Here is a 15,462-nt window from a genome sequence, read left to right as displayed (position 1 = left end):
AAGAGACACAGTCCATAAACTGGCCATCACCCTAAGAGGCGACCTGGAAGAAACAGTCCTCACCAAACCGGGACTCTCCTTAGATAAGCCAATCAGATTCTCCCTTGGAAATGGAAAGGGGAGAATACAGAGAATGAGCTATCTGACAGGAAGGCTGAAGCTGAGAGGGCTTGAGGCAGAAGTAGAGAAAATGGGCCGCCACAAAGGAAACACTGGAGTAAGCAAAAACCAAAGATGAAGTACAAGGTGGATGGGGGTGGAAGTGGTAGAAGTGCCTCTATGGGAAGCTGAGACCCAGTGGTATATTAAGAACAACAAAGACCTGCTCCCCAGGAAGATATGAGTATCCAGGTCCCTAGGGCTGCACTGGATCCCACCACTTCCCAAAGAGCGTTCTAGTTACCCTTTCACAATAAACACCTATGACTTTGGGTGTGACTTCGAATGAGTCTCTGTTCCCCATCACCAAAAGATTACTCTTCAGCAAAGGTCTGATTCGTCAAGGTTTCTCATGTTACATGAAGTTTAAGGTAATCCCCCCATCCGTTTGAGGACTAATTTTTTCTCACTAAAAGAAAGCTGAGAGGTAGTATTTTATATCTTTCAAAGTCTACATAATGCAAAAATTATAATTCAAGAAACGATCATATTTAGCAATTCTCTAAGCAGGACCTGGCTACTTTGGCTTGTGGCAATGACCACAATTCTTCATTCGGATAATATCCAGTGAAATGAATAATCAATCTGTAGTTGTGCCACTTCTTTATAACTAGGTAGTGTTTCACAGTACTTTGCCAATGGGGAGAAAACAAAAGAGAGAGAGAGGGAGAAATCGATTACTTTTAGCAAGTAAAGGTCCCTGTTACTATAAAAATGGGTTCACTCTTTTAAAATACTTTGTTTATACATGTTGCACTAAGCGTTAACATAAACTTCATGTACTCTACAAAGAATTACAATTCAAGAAAGTTGTTCTGAGTGAAAGAAATATCAAAATCTCGCCAAGTAATATTTTTCGTACCTAATTCCTACTCCTTCAGTTTCCATGCAGATTTTTGCCATTATCTTTTCTTGTTCTTTTACCAATATTATCATCATGTAGCTAAGCGATGTGGAATTTTAACGTAAAAAACAGAAAATAAAGTTTAGCAGTTAAGAAGTACTTATTAACTATCAAGCATGCACCGGCAACAATGTGCCAAAACTGGAGGGTACAAAGTAACCTAAAGCATGATCTTTGTCAAAAAGAACTTTCAGCAATGTACATATAAAATTTTAAGACAATCCTTATCTATTTATTTAATTACATAGTATAGACCAGCACTGTTTAATAGAAATATAATTGTGAGCCACTTCTGTAATTTAAAATTTTCTAGGAGCCACATTAAAAAAAGAAACTTGAAATTAATTTTAATACTATGGTTTTATATAATGTTTTCTTTAACCCAGTATATCTAAAATACTATCATTACAACTTGTAGTGAATATTTTTAAATTATTAATTAAATATTATAAACTTTGTTTTGTACTAAATCTTCAAAGTTATTGTGTATTTTGCTCTTAGAGTGCATGTCAGATGCTCAATAACTTTATATGATTAACGACTACTGTATTGGTTGGTGTAGTTACAGATAATTCCAGAATAAAGCAGGACATATAGGCTAATAAATTTGCTTAAGAAGTTACATGTTCTTGGAATGAGGAAAATAATAACACTATATTTCAAGGTTCATTTTAAAAAATATAATTGTCTCTCTTGTAATGAATAGGAAAAAATCTTTGTAAAGGATCTTCAGGACAGCAATTCTATCCTGAGTATATATACCAATAGAAAATGTACCTAGATCCACCAAGAGACATGTACAAAATATTCACTGAGTATTCATGGCAGCACTATTTATAATATTTCTAAACTAGAGCCACCCAGATGCCCAGTAACATTAGAATGGATTAATAAATTGTAGCATATTCAAAAAATGGAAATTACCCACCAAGGAGAAGGAACAACCACCAACTACATGGAAGGGTATGCTTGAATCTCACAATTACGGTGCAGAGTGAAATAGCCTATTATTCATTTTACATAAAAGTTTAAAAGCAGGCAAAACTATTCAGTGGTGTTAGAAGTTAGGATAGTGGTTATCCTTGTTGGGGGGTGGGGGATAGTAATTGAGATGGGGCATGAGGGGGGCCTTATAGGGTGCTGACCATACTCTGCTTCTTGATCTGTCTACTGGTTACGCGTGTGTTTTACTTTGACTCTTCAGCAGGTTGGCCAATTAAGATAAATTTTTTCTTCCTGTGGCTATGTTCTTTTTAATAACATTTTCTTAAAAATAAAGAAGAGAGGATCTTGACCAAACAAGGCTTATTCCAGGAATATAAGGATTATTCACCAATATTAGGAAATTTTATAATTCCCTATGGGCAATAGTCTCTAATTTTTATCTTATTCTTTAAATGAGGTTTATCATTTGGATCTATCATTCTAGTTCAGACTGTCATCACCTTGTGCTCATGCTAATGTTGGTTATTACGGTAATAATAATGATTATTACATATCTTGAGCACTAATTTTGGATCCAAGTATAGTACTGTTTAAGTGCTTTGGGTAATATAAAGAAGTAAAAGTAAAATCTGTGCCCTCAAGAAATAATGGAAAAAGAATTACATACCATGAGTAAGTGAAATTTATTTGAGGAATGCAAAGTTGGTTCAACAAATGGAAAGTAATCAATGTAATACACTATATTAATAGAATAAAGGGAAAAGTCCACATCATCATCTCAACAGAGGCAGAAAAAGCATTTGACAAAATCCAATACCATGTCATGATTAAAGCCACTCAACAAACTAGGAATAGAAGGGATTTCCCCCAACCTAACAATGAGCACATACAAAAAACTCATAGCTAACACCACACTCAATGATGAAAGACTGAAAGCATTCCCCCTAAGATCAGGAACAAGACAAGGATGTCTGCTAAGGAATACACAAAAAAAGCTAACAGCATCAATAACCCAGTTCAGCGAGGTTGCAGGAAATAATATCAATATACAAAAGTCAGTTATATTTCTATTTTTTCTATATACTAGGAATGAACAATCTGAAATTGAAACTAAGAAAACAATTCTATCTACAACAAGATCAAAAGAATAAAATACTTAGGAATAAGTTTAACTAAAGAGGTGCATACACTTGTACAAAATAGTATTGAAAGAAAAAAAATTTTAAACCCAAATAAATGGAAAGACATCCTACATTCATAGATTGGAAGGCTTAATATTGTGTAGATGCCAATACTCCACCAAATCATCGACAGATTCAATGCAGTACCAAATTTCTAACATCATTTTTGCAGAAATGGACAAACTGATCCTAAAATTCATATGGAAATGAAAGGGATTCAGAATAACCAAAATAATCTTGAAAAAGAGGATAAAGTTGGAGTATTCATATTCCCTGATTTCAAAGCTTACTACAAAGCTACAGTAAATGGTACTAGCATAAGGATAGACATATAGAAAATGGAATAGAATTGACAGTCCAGTAATAAACCCACTCATCAATGGTCAATTGATTTTTGACAAGAGAGCCAAGGCCATTCAATGGGGAGAGAATGGTTTTTTGTCTGTTTGTTTTCGTTTTTTGGCCACGCCGTGTAGCATGTGGGATCTTAGTTCCCTGACCAGGGATCAAACCCATGCTCCCTTTAGTGGAAGCTTGGAGTCTCAACCACTGGACCGCCAGGGAATTCCCAAGAATGATATTTTTAACAAATGGTGCTGGGACACTGGTTAACCACAGGAAAATAGCGAATTGGATCCCTATCTCACATCATACACAAAAACTTAAAATGGATCAAAGACCTAAATGTAAGAGCAGAAACTATAAAACTCTTAGAAGAAGACATAAGTGTAAATCTTTATCATCTTGGACTAAGTAACATTTTCTTAGATGTGACACCAAAAGCACAAGCAATCAAAGGAAAAATAAACTGGGTTTCACCAAAATTAAAATGTCAGTGCTTTAAAGGACACCATCCAGAAAGTGAAAAGTAACCCACAGAATGGAAAAAATTTTAGCAAATCATGTCTGACAAAGATCTCATGTCCAGAAAATGTAAAGAACTCTTACAACTCAACTATGAAAAGACTAATAATCTAATTTAAAACTGGGCAAAGAATATGAATAGATATTTCTCTAAAGGAGATATACAAATGGCCAATAAGCACATGAAAAGATGCTCCACATCATTTGTCACCAGGGAAATGCAAATCAAAAACACAGTAAAATACCACTTCACATCCAGTAGGATGGCTATAATTTTTAAAAAAGGAAAATAACAAGTGTTAGTGAGGGTGCAGGGAAAACAACCCTCAGACAATGCTGGTGGGAGTGTAAAATGAATGGTGCATCCTTTGCAGAAAACAGTTTAGCAGTTCCTCAAAAAATTAAAAATATATTTTAAATTCTTTGACTCAGCATTCTACTCCTAGTTCTATAGCCAGGAGTTGTATGTCCAGAGCAGACAAATCCACAGTAAAAAGCAAATGGATTATTGGTGGCTAGATACTAGGGAGAGGAAGGAAAGAGGGCTAACGAGCATGGCGTTCCTTTTTAGCGATGAAAAATACTCTGGAATTAGATAATGAAGAAGATCACACAATCATGTGAATACACGAAAAACCTCTGAATCGTACACTTGAAGATGGCAAATTTAATGGTATGTGAATTATATTTCAATTACAAATATTTTGAAAAAGAAACAATGAAAAGACAAGACTAATAAACAATTAATAATTTAAAAACAAACCAGGGTATTCCCTGGCAGTCCAGTGGTTAGGACTCTGCGTTTCCATTGCAGGGGGTACAGGTTCAATCCCTGGTCGGGGAACTAAGATCCTGCAAGCCGCAAGCCACAGCCAAAAAACTAAACAAAACAAAACAAAAAAGAGAACAAATGAAGATGCTTTGCCTGAAAAAAAGCTGTTGCACAAAAGCATTGATAGACTGCCCTGGGAAGATGCTGCCTTTTCCCATTGCTCATTTATCCATTCATTCATTCATTCAACAAATATTTATTGAAAACCGTTATGGGCTAAGATTTACATGTCTCTTTCTCAAAGAGCAGTCAAAGAGAACAAACTTCCCATGTGAAAGAGAACCATTCTTTGTCAACTGAGGAACAGGACTTTTCTAAACTGGTTTATTAGACAATGTATATCACCATTATTTCCAGGACTTACATTAAGATATTTTTCTTACTTTATTATTTTCTCTTTTCTGCCCCTTCCTCCATATCTTTCTTTCTTTTTTTCTCTTCTCTTCTCTAACATGCAAATTAGAAACAATGGAGTTCAACAAAGCTCAGGTAGTATGTCCATCACTCATCTGAAGTGATTTATTCTCTCTTTCCCTCCTCCGCCCCCCTTTTCCTCCCTTCCCCCACCTTCACTACAGAGTTTCTAGTCTCCACCCCAACATAACTTCGGGTTGCACAAGGCTTTGAGAGTCCAAGGCACAGGCTCTAGCGCCAACCCTTCTTGCTCAGCTCACCACTACCAAATGTATGCAGGCTTTCAGTGTGTCAATTTCAGATTCTTGAAAGAGAAAATCCAATTGGGCCAGTTTGGATCGATTATTATCCCAGAGTTCAATCTGCTGTGTCCAATACATAGGGTTGCCCTTTCTCTACAAAGGAGGTGTGGGAGATGAATCACCCCATAATATGTCTATCATAGACAATAGCAACTCTATAGTACAATAAAAATAAAGCCTTGTACAGTAACTAGTAAACCCCTACAGATATTTTCATTTTCATTTAAATTAATTGAAATGAAATAGCATTAAAACTTCAGATCCTTAGTCAAGGTAGGCTCAATTCAAATGCTCAATTGCTACAAGAGGTTCATGGCTACTGTATTGGACATCACAGAATCTTTCTATTTCCTCAGAAAGTTCTTTTGGACAGAGCTGTTAGAGGTGGTTTTAAAAAATCAACAAAATCTGGAAAATTATTTAGAACCTTAGTAAGATAACTACTATTTAGTTTTTGCATTTCTTCCCCCACTCCCAACCCACCAACCAAAAAAATTTACAAATCACCTCTGTTCTAGGCCCCCTACTTTTAAATTCTTACCCAAATGAGGGGCTAAATGCTACATGCAAAGAGCAGCCAGGCAGGCAGCTGTGATGATCACAGGGGAGACAGGTATCAAAGTGAGCACTAAGAAAAACAATTTCTAGTCCAAATATCCAAGCTGTTGTCCGGGGGTGACAGAAGGCCTGGAGTGGAAGGGGTTAATGCCACAGAGCATGACAGTTCAAGTTAATCAGGCTACACGTTAGAATCACCTGCTAACCTCTAAGACACAGTGCCCAGGACCCACCAAAACCAATTAAATCATAATCTCTGGGACATCTGTGTTTTAAGATCCCAAAGTAATTCTTATGTGCAGTCGAGGTTAGGAACCACCGGTTTGGACAAGCTTTGAAGCCAGCTGCCAGGGAAAGCTTGGGGCAGCACTTGCTCCAAGGAATTCCAAGGGACTTCTGCCACTTTTTAGCTACAATAGTTCATTGATGTCTTCTTAGTCCATCCCGCAGCATATAAAGGGTCTGCTCTGCTCTCTGCCCAGGCTCCCTCACTCATGGTGTCTCTGGTAGGGACACTTTCCCAGGATGAGCAGAGGACAATCTGACCCATAGGCAAGGTAGGGACCCAGCAACATTATCAGATTTGGGGAGTGCTTACTTAGGAAAGTCTCTTTTTCCCCAAATAGCTCCTCTACCATCATAATTTATGCCTGAAATTTCAATCTGTATAGATTGCTTTAAAACAGACATTGCAAATTCAAACACTTTTAGAGACAGGCAAATAATAAATGACAGCTGTAGGAATGTTTACCCAGTGTTGCTAACTCTTACCATTTATCAAGAGATGACAGGGCTTCCCTGGTGGCGCAGTGGTTGAGAATCCGCCTGCCGATGCAGGGGACGCGGGTTCGTGCCCCGGTCCGGGAAGATCCCACATGCCGCGGAGCGGCTGGGCCCGTGAGCCATGGCTGCTGAGCCTGCGCGGAGCGGCTGGGCCCGTGAGCCATGGCTGCTGAGCCTGCGCGTCTGGAGCCTGTGCTCTGCAACGGGAGAGGCCACAACAGTGAGAGGCCCGCGTACCACAAAAAAAAAAAAAGAGATGACAGAAATCTGGATTTGTAAATAAATAAATATATATATATATCCCATTTTTAAAAAAATGAGGCAATTCATTGAAATGCTTTTAACACACTGTCCAGGCAAAATGAAACTTGTCTGCAGGATGGAAAAATCCCTTTCCAAAATGCAAATGTCCCTAGAAGTAGCCAACAGAGGATTTCCTTTTTCTCAGGTCTCTGTAGGAGCATTTGTCTTTTTCTACAATCCTGATAAATCCTCTGCTTTATTCACAATTCTTTCCCTCAATCCTGCTGCTTGCTGAGCTTTTTTTCTCTTTTTCTTGACATATTTCTTCAAAGAACACTTTAAATTTGCTGCTTCTAGCCCTCACCACCTGCTATGTACTTCACTACTTATAATATGGCTTTTGCCTTCACCTTTTTGCTAAAAGTATCCTCTCTAGTCTAAGGTCACTAATGACTCACGATTGGCAGACATATTTACCTGTCCCCAGTTCTCATTGCCCTGCAGCTCTCCATAGCACTTGGCATTGTCACCCACCCCCTTAGTCATGATCATTACATAGTAAGGGAGAGTAAGTGGCTCTAGGCTGCTGGAGATCAGAAAGAAGTGGGATCCTCTGAAGGATAAAAACAAATACCGTATGCTAACACATATATATGGAATCTAAAAAAAAAAAAAATGTCATGAAGAGATTAGTGGTAGGATGGGAATAAAACACAGACCTACTAGAGCATGGACTTGAGGATATGGGGAGGGGGAAGGGTAAACTGTGACGATGTGAGAGAGTGGCATGGACATATATACACTACCAAACGTAAATTAGATAGCTAGTGGGAAGCTGCAGCATAGCACAGGGAGATCAGCTCTGTGCTTTGTGACCACCTAGAGGGGTGGGATAGGGAGGGTGGGAGGGAGGGTGACACAAGAGGGAAGAGTTATGGGAACATATGTATATGTATAACTGATTCACTTTGTTGTAAAGGAGAAACTAACACACTATTGTAAAACAGTTATACTCAAATAAAGATGTTAAAAAAAAAAAAAAAAAGAAGTGGGATCCTCTGAGTGGATCTGAGGGTGCAAACAGGAGGCAGGGGAATTCAGGCAATAGGGTCAACTACAGTCTCTTGGGAGAAAAGTGATATCCTAAGGCTGAGTTCAAAAGCAGCACGTCTAAAGCAGTTCAGAGTTGGAGTTCTGATGTGGAAGTTTCGGGTCCAGGAGAGAAGATATAAGCCTGTATGTCTAGCACAGAAAACACTAAATAAGCGTTTACAGAACAGAAGTGATCTTCACCACATCCCCTCACTATACTCTGGACCCGATGCAGAAACAGAAGCAGATCTTGCCACTGGGTCCAAGACTGGGGCTGGAGGGGAGGAATTACAGACAGAAGCCAGGGCTCAGGCAGAGGAAATCAGGGGTCAGACCCCCCAACATGCATACCCTAAAGCTCTCGGCAGAATGTTGGTGAATACTGCCATGCTGATGGACACTGTCCCCTGTGGAGAGGGCTCTGGGAGAAGCTGGGGTCACACAGCCTCAAGTTCCTTTAACCAGCTGGGGGAGAGGACTGGGACAGCAAGAAAACACCCGCATGTGTGCACAGAAAGGTTGGGAAGGGACAGAGCAGTTCACCAACTCAGACCCTTTCCTGTATCAAGGATGGATAAAGAGCTACCTCGAGGCTTCTACCATTGCCATTTCTTCCTTCTCTAAATCCTTTTCCTCTCCTGAGACTCTAAACAAAGGAAGAGTTCCCAGCTGGAAACTTGTCACTTTCCCTCTGGTCCATCCTGCCAATGCTTCTCCATACAGAGTTCTCAGATCCCTGAACCCACCCTAGCCTCCCTGGGTCAGAATCTTTAAGGCAGAGAGCTTGTTAGAAATGCAGAATCACAGACTCACTGAAACAGAGTTGGCATTACATTCCAGTCTGAGATGCCCTGCTCTGGGCTATCCTTCACCTCACTGTCAGGTTAATTTTCTGAGTACAGCTTTAATCATGTCACACCTGTTCAAAAAGAAACAACAGGCCCCAAATGGAGTCACTTGTGCTAAGCCCCACGTCAGCAAACCAGGGCTTAATACTGAACCTAATGGCAGTTACAACCTCTCCCGGGAATGTAGCCTTAACTGGTCAGTATGGAATTTTCTGGTCAGCTCCAATGAGGTAATCTGCCTCCTTCCACCCCCATAGGTAGGTTACCTAAGCCTGAAACAATCCACACTTTTCCCCCTTCTGTCTATAAAAGGCTTCCATTTTGTACAACTCCGTGGAGCTCCTTTCTACTTGCTAGATGGGATGAGACCTGATTCATGAATCATTCAATAAATCATTCAGTGAAACCAATTAGATCTTAAAAATGTACACAGTTGAATTTTGTTTTTTTTCACACACCCTCGCTCAAAATCTTCAGGGTTTCCTCATGGTCCATTAAATAAAGTATATACTTTTTACCATGCCTTTTAAAACCTTCTACAACCCCTACTACCTTCCAGATTCCTGACCCCCCAAAACCATCTGTGAAAGCCATGAGTCAGTCACATTGAACTCCATCCTCTTCCTTCACCTGGTCCAGAGTATGGGGAAGAGGTGGAGATCAGTTTTGTTCCGTAAAAGTTTAGTTAGCACTTTCTGTGTGCTCGGCATACAGCCTGTACCTTCTTTCTCCTGGGCCTGAAATCACAAAATCCCCACTTTCTTTTTTTTTTTTGAATTTTATTTTATTTATTTTTTATACAGCATGTTTTTATTAGTTATCTACTTTATACATATTAATGTATATATCTCAATCCCTATCTCACAATTCATCCCACCACCACCCGCCCCCTGGCCACATTCCCCACTTGGTGTCCATACATTTGTTCTCTACATCTGTGTCTCTATTTCTGCCCTGCCAACGATTCATCTGTACCAACCAAATCCCCACTTTCTTGCTTTTGCCTTTTTTTCCTCTGCCTGATGAGTCCTTCTTTCCTGCCATGTCTTTGCCTCCTGAAATCTAAGGCCAAAGCCATATGTTGACTTTTTAACCAAGCCCCACGTGTTACCTACAAGGCAGAGGTTACCCAGGCACCCAGTGTGGCTCCAGTCCTGTCTGTGTATGTCCGTAGGAAAGGTATTAACCTCTACAAGTCTCAGTTTTCTAATCTAAAAATTAGTGATCCTAAAACCTACAGGCAGTGTTGCTGTCATGAGTAAATAAAATCGGGTCTCTTTTTAAAAAAAATACATTTATTTTATGTATTTATTTTTGGCTGCATTGGGTCTTCGTTGCTGCGCGCGGGCTCTCTCTAGTTGCGACGAGCGGGGGCCACTCTTCGTTGCGGTGCGCGGGCTTCTCATTGCAGTGGCTTCTCTTGTTGCAGGGCACGAGCTCTAGGCTTGCGGGCTTCAGTAGTTGCAGCACGCGGACTCAGTAGTTGTGCCTCAAGGCTCTAGAGCGCAGGCTCAGTAGTTGTGGCGTACGGGCTTAGTTGCTCCGTGGCATGTGGGATCTTCCCGGACCATGGCTCGAACCTGTGTTCCCTGCATTGGCAGGCAGATTCTTAACCACTGCGCCACCAGGGAAGCCCAAAATTGGGTGTCTTTTTGAAGCATCCTTCCTCTTTGCAAAAAAACTTGGGAAATGAATTAATATAGCAACGTGCCCAGCCCTGCGTCTTCTCCTTCATTCCATTCCCCTCTGTCCCCAATGTGTCATATGCCTCTCTTGGGAGTTCTCCAGCACTTTGGACATCTTCTAGGACAGTTATATCATGTCACCTCATGAAATGCAAATATCACCATCATCTTTGAAATTTAATAAAATTTATTCAACTTTACTCCTTTAATCCTCTAGGAAGTCCAATGCTCTTCTATTTTTGCAATTCTCAGGATGTATGTTCTGCTTTCCACTGGTTCTGAGTTCTCTAATCCTAATTACATCTCACACTTCGTGAATATTTAGCCATTCTACCCAAAGCAGACATGGAAAAGCTTCCTTTCTTTATTCACCCTTCACACTAACTCCTTGCCCCCTCCTCCCCAAAACTAACCTTCGGCATTTGTGATGAATGTCAGGCTTTACCAAAGGTTTAAGGATGAAGGCAAGGTACATTAAAGCCAAGCAAGCAGTTTATAATGGAATACGAAAGTCTCGTTTACAAGTCCCCTCACCGCCCTGCCTCTGGAATTGTTCGCTGGCCCCCCTCCCCATAGCTTCAGCCTCCCCATCTGCTGCCGGGGCTGTCCTCACATCTCCCAGCTGCTTCCTAAGGCCCTTCTCCGGCCCCAAAACCTCTAGCTCACTTCCTATTGTGCAGAGCAGTTTAGCTTTCCGGTCCAAACTCCAAAGTCTCATTAATGTGCTGGGCTGAAAAAAAAGCCTTCCTCTCTGACCCTTGAACAGCTTGGAAGACCCGGCAGAAGCTTTAGAATTTGCCTTTTTTTTTTCTTCTTTTTTCTTTCTTTCTTTTCTTTTTTTTTTTTGTCTCTCTCTACCACTTACTAATCCCTAGGAGTGAAAGTAAGTCTACAGTCATTTGTTTCCTCAGAGATGTGAGTCACAACAGCTCTCTTAGGGAGGCAAAATTTGCTACGGTATATTGTTCCGAATAATACATTTATGTAAATCTGTACGGAACCTGTGCCATAGTCATTTCCTCTTAGTGGACTCTAAAGCTCTTGAGGGTGGACAGTGTCTTATTCATTTTGTATCCTTTGCAAAGCTTGGCACCGCGCCTGGCAGGGAGTGGGCACTCAACAATTGTTTAGTTGAATGGACTTAAAGGTTGACTTTCTAACCTCTTGACTCTTCTCAGGGCTATTAAAATGAGAGATTCAATGTGTACACCAAATACCTGAGCCATTGTAGCCTGAATATCTTTTTCACCTTCACCAAAATTTAAACAAATCTCTAGGAAAGAGGTAATATAAAAAAAATTAGTATGTAGTGAATACATATAATTACCAGCATTTATATTCTATTTCCATTGCCTTTTCTTTCTTTTTTTTTTGCGGTACCCGGGCCTCTCACTGTTGTGGCCTCTCCCGTTGCAGAGCACAGGCTCGGGACGCTCAGGGTCAGCGGCCATGGCTCACGGGCCCGGCCGCTCCGCGGCACGTGGGATCCTCCCGGACCGGGGCACGAACCCGCGTCCCCCCGCATCGGCAGGCGGACTCTCAACCACTGCGCCACCAGGGAAGCCCTCCATTGCCTTTTTAATGTGAGGTTAATGTACCTCTGTCCTCAGTATCGATGCCTCTGGACCATATTCAATTGAAATAAGCCACTAAAACATGCAAAAGTTAATTGAATGCATTTTTAATGAGAGTGGCAAGCAATCACGACAATGAAAGTTTCATCGATATTACCATTTCCAATGTGATGTGAATTTTTTAAATTATTTATTTATTTATTTTTATTGAAGTATAGTTGATTTACAACATTATATTAGTTTCAGGTGTACAACATAGTGATTCAATATTTTATAGATTATATTCCATTTAAAGTTATTACAAAATGATGGTCTACATTTCCCTGTGCTGCACAGTATATCCTTGTTGCTTATTTATACATATACATTTTATTTTATACATAGTAGTTTGTACCCTTTAATCCCCTACCCCTCTTGCCCCTCCCCCCTTCCCTCTCCCCACTGGTAACCACTAGTTTGTTCTCTATATCCGTTGGTTTCTGGTTTTTTACATATATTAGTTTGTTTTATTTTTTAGATTCCACATATGAGTGATAACATAGAGTATTTGTCTTTCTCTGTTTGACTTATTTCACTGAGCATAACATAACACCCTCTAGGTCCATCCACATTGTTGCAGATGGCAGAATTTCATTCTTTTTTCTTTTCTTTTTTTTTTTTTTTGGCTGTGTTGGGTGTTTGTTGCTGCGCACAGGCTTTCTCTAGTTGTGGTGAGCAAGGGCTACTCTTTGTTGTGGTGCGTGGGCTTCTCCCTGCGGTGGCTTCTCTTGTTGTGGAGCACGGGCTCTAAGCATGCAGGCTTCAGTAGTTGCGGCACATGGGCCCTAGAGCACATGGGCTTCAGTAGTTGTGGCGCGTGGACTCAGTAGTTGTGGCACACGGGCTTAGTTGCTCCACAGCATGTGGGATCCTCCTGGACCAGGGCTTGAACCCGTGTCCCCTGCATTGGCAGGTGGATCCTTAACCACTGCGCCACCAGAGAAGTCCCTCATTCTTTTTTTTGACTGAGTAATATTCCATTGTATATCTATACTACATCTTCTTTATCCATTCATCTGTTGATGGACACTTAGGTTGCTCCCATATCTTGGCTAACATGATGTGAATTTTAAACATTATTAATTTCATGTAAAATTCTTTATAAAAGCTACCTGTTAACTATCAGTTATCAGTATGTATTCACAGTACACATTTTTAACTCCTCAGAGAAAGAGAGGAGAAACGTAGTTTGATGTTTTGTCAACATAAATTGAAAAGATCTATCTACAAGAGTAAATCTTTAAGTCTTTTTGGCAGTTGTTCTATGTGTTTAATTAAGGGATAAAACAACAAAAATTTGCTGGGAAGGCACATATACCACATTTTCTTCTTTCTTGGTCTTAACAGTTGGGGGAATTCCCCGGGGTCCAGTGGTTCGGGCTCTGCGCTTCCATTACAGCGGGAACGGTTTTGATCCCTGGTCAGAGAACTAAGATCCCACAAGCAGCACGGTGCAGCCCCCCCTCCAAAAAAAAACACAACTATTTGTAATGTTCTAAATAAGCCATAAGAATTCTTTGATAAATGGAGATTTTTTTCTTCTAGAATTAATTCCAATCTATTCATTGATTTCTTAGGAACTCAGAACATGGTTTTTATTGCCACAGATTTCCTTAAAATAGCTAATTAGTTCCATGGGCTTACAAAGTCTGATTGTGTTTGATCGGTTATGTCACTCAAACATTTAGATTTTAATTAAAAAATTCAAAATCCAGATGTGTCTACATGGGTTTCTCTTTTGAATAGTTAGGTGGCTTCAGGGTGTTCCTCCAGCTATGCCACATAGCAGGAAGAATGGCTAATAGTAACCAAGTATGTAGAAGATTGTCTTTGAAATATCAGTATTATTACACAGTAAGAACTGTCACTGTAGGGCTTCCCTGGTGGCGCAGTGTTTGAGGGTCCGCCTGCCGATGCAGGGGACGCGGGTTCGTGCCCCGGTCCGGGAAGATCCCACATGCCGCGGAGCGGCTGGGCCCGTGAGCCATGGCCGCTGAGCCTGCGCGTCCGGAGCCTGTGCTCCGCAACGGGAGAGGCCACAGCAGTGAGAGGCCCGCGTACCGCAAAAAAAAAAAAAACTGTCACTGTACAAAAAGTTAGATTAGTTATCCACTTAGGGGCACTCACAGCTTACAAATGGATTGCTGTATTTGCAAAATCAGATTGGTTTTCACAAAGTAGCTTTAATAATCACAGAAATAAAGACAAAACAATGGGGATTATCCTAGAGGTTATCTAATTCCTGGCACATTGATAGGAATTCAAAGCTCATGAGAGAAAAGAAAGATGAGTGGTAATGTTATAGTCATGCAAGACTTTAATACTAATATTTTGTCAGTTCAAACAGTTATTTTTGTCATTGGTAATTATAATCTTTAAACAAACATTTATTAAATAATTATTTTTAAAAATATATTTATAGATATATTTTTTTAAAGTGTTTATCTAGTACCGACTATGAATTGATAGGTTGCTCTTTCCCCTAACAGGGTTTTTTGGTCTGATATCTAGAACCATTTCCTCTGTTGGGGAAATACCTACAAGATAATTCCTGAGCTGAGACTGTGTTAAGTCCTTTATCAAATGCTCTCTTTCAGTACTTTGCAATGATCTTCAGAAGCTTCTGTTTGTAGCTGTTTTTCTGTCCCCCCAAGAGTACAGAGTCTCTAATAGCTTGCTAAATGTAGCTTTTATTTTCAACGATTATTTTCAAACCAATTAAAAGTAGAGAGGCCTTACGTACACATGGGGTAGGCAGCCATCACCGTGGGAAAATCTGAGGTTAGAAAGAATAATGGTCGCCATACTATGTTTCAAAGCACCTACTTGTATCTCCACAGGCAAAGCACTAGAATTTGGCCATATTAGGAAGGCCACTTTCTTAACAGTGAGGCATCAGCATTACCTTGTGATGATTCTTGTTTTCAGTTCCTGTTAGTCTGCTTTTTAATTATCATTAAGTGAATTATTAAGTATGTTTATGATTCATTATAAATGACTTTTAATTAAGTACATCATTGTTAATTTAGTGTGTATCAT

The sequence above is a fragment of the Kogia breviceps genome, chromosome 13, assembly GCF_026419965.1.
Source record: "Kogia breviceps isolate mKogBre1 chromosome 13, mKogBre1 haplotype 1, whole genome shotgun sequence".
NCBI lineage: Eukaryota > Metazoa > Chordata > Mammalia > Artiodactyla > Physeteridae > Kogia > Kogia breviceps.
This window is presented reverse-complemented; position numbering follows the sequence as displayed.